Source organism: Zeugodacus cucurbitae, unplaced genomic scaffold (assembly GCF_028554725.1).
Source record: "Zeugodacus cucurbitae isolate PBARC_wt_2022May unplaced genomic scaffold, idZeuCucr1.2 ctg00000024.1, whole genome shotgun sequence".
Classification (NCBI taxonomy): domain Eukaryota; kingdom Metazoa; phylum Arthropoda; class Insecta; order Diptera; family Tephritidae; genus Zeugodacus; species Zeugodacus cucurbitae.
In genome coordinates this window covers 330,001-332,500 of record NW_026530835.1, presented here as the reverse complement: position 1 = coordinate 332,500, position 2,500 = coordinate 330,001, and the positions used below count along the sequence as shown (strand labels likewise).

General features: G+C 40.1%; 1 pseudogene; it reads right to left on the bottom strand.

Annotated features, from left to right (window-relative positions):
- The window catches only part of LOC128923651 (large subunit ribosomal RNA), a 6,769-nt pseudogene that overhangs the window by 3,675 nt on the left and 594 nt on the right, over nucleotides 1–2,500 (bottom strand).

Sequence of the window (2,500 nt, the reverse complement as noted above, 5' to 3'; positions counted from 1 at the left end):
CGAGCTGCCCAAGCAGAGAGTCCATCATGAGGTTCCATATATATGGACCACAGATGGATCCCTGCGGACAGCCACGAGCCACTCCAATCTCCACACTCCCATTCATTCCAACGATAGAGGCTTTTCTGTCCGAAAAGTAGCTTCGCCAGAGACTAATTTCCGGACAGCCAAGTTCCTCTAACCGTTCTATCACTCGATCCCAGATCAGATAATCGAATGCCCCCTTGAAGTCAACAAATATGCCGAGGACATACTTGTTGACATTCTCCCTAACAACATTCTGCACATACATCCACGCATCTTCCACACTGCGTCCTTTCCTAAACCCATACTGCCTATCCGACCACATACCCCGCGTTAGAGTAGATAGGGACAGTAGGAATCTCGTTAATCCATTCATGCGCGTCACTAATTAGATGACGAGGCATTTGGCTACCTTAAGAGAGTCATAGTTACTCCCGCCGTTTACCCGCGCTTACTTGAATTTCTTCACTTTGACATTCAGAGCACTGGGCAGAAATCACATTGTGTCAACACCCGTTAGGGCCATCACAATGCTTTGTTTTAATTAGACAGTCGGATTCCCCAAGTCCGTGCCAGTTCTGAATTGATTGTTAATTGATAATCGTTATAATTAAATAAGAATATATATCTTGCGATATAATTCTTATAAAATTTTAGCAAGAAAGTTCCACAATTGGCTACGTAACTACTATCCGGGGAACAAGAACCGAAATTCTCTATTTACCCAGAACGAGTACATAAACCATGGTATTGCTTCCCAATCAAGCCCGACTATCTCAATCTTCAGAGCCAATCCTTATCCCGAAGTTACGGATCTAATTTGCCGACTTCCCTTACCTACATTATTCTATCGACTAGAGACTCTTCACCTTGGAGACCAGCTGCGGATATTGGTACGGCCTGTTGAGAAGTTTGCGTAACCCCACCATAAATTTTCAAGGTCCGAGGAGAAAATATCGACACAACAGTAAATGTCATGCTCTTCTAGTCCATCTACCATATCTCTCTTCGAAAGACTTCCATGGTAGTACGACTATAAAACAGAAAAGAAAACTCTTCCGATACCTCTCGACGGCTTCTTTATGGTCGTTCCTGTTGCCAGGATGAGCACAAGGCCCATTTTTAATAACAAACGGATACTCAACAGGTTACGGAATTGGAACCGTATTCCCTTTCGTTCAAAATTATTCAAGTGTTTAATTACTATGAAGAAAACATAATAATTATATATTCTCAACAATTCATTAAAACTTGAAAATTTTCGGCTTTCGCCTTGAACTTAGGACCGACTAACTCGTGATCAACCACTGTTCACACGAAACCCTTCTCCACTTCAGTCCTCCAAGGTCTCATTCGATTATTTGCTACTACCACCAAGATCTGTACCAATGGCGGCTCCATGCAGGCTTACGCCAAACACTTCTAAGCACACCATTGTACCCTCCTACTCACTAAAGTTTCAAAATTTATAATCCAACCGAAATTGTATTATAAATCATGTACTTTAGCGGTAATGTATAGGTATACAACTTAAGCGCCATCCATTTTAAGGGCTAGTTGCTTCGGCAGGTGAGTTGTTACACACTCCTTAGCGGATTACGACTTCCATGTCCACCGTCCTGCTGTTTTAAGCAACCAACGCCTTTCATGGTATCTGCATGAGTTGTTAATTTGGGCACCGTAACATTACGTTTGGTTCATCCCACAGCGCCAGTTCTGCTTACCAAAAGTGGCCCACTGGGCACATTATATCATAACCTCAACCTTCATATCAAGAAAGGTGAGGTTCTTACCCATTTAAAGTTTGAGAATAGGTTAAGGTCGTTTCGACCCTAAGGCCTCTAATCATTCGCTTTACCAGATAAGATTATTTTACATAATATTTAAATGCACCAGCTATCCTGAGGGAAACTTCGGAGGGAACCAGCTACTAGATGGTTCGATTGGTCTTTCGCCCCTATACTCAATTCTGACAATCGATTTGCACGTCAGAACTGTTTCGGTCTTCCATCAGGGTTTCCCCTGACTTCAACCTGATCAAGTATAGTTCACCATCTTTCGGGTCACAGCATATATGCTCAAGGTACGCTCCAGTTAGAGGTATAAATAATAATAAATTATCATTATACATAACTATATGGAACGCCCCGGGATTGAATTAATAGTAAAATATTTCACTAAAAATTAATCCCATTATATAAAAGTTAAGTTAATTTCGCCATTAGGTTTAATATAACCCAATGACTTGCACATATGTTAGACTCCTTGGTCCGTGTTTCAAGACGGGTCCCGAAGGTATCCTGAATCTTTCGCATTGTTAATCATATAAATGCATACAATTAATATTAAAATCAATGATAATAATATTATTGTAAAATTCAAAAGAATTTAAGCATTATATATGTAAAATCTATCAACACTTTATCAAATCATCAGTATTTATTCTATGTTAATAAGCTAAAAGCAAATTAATTTG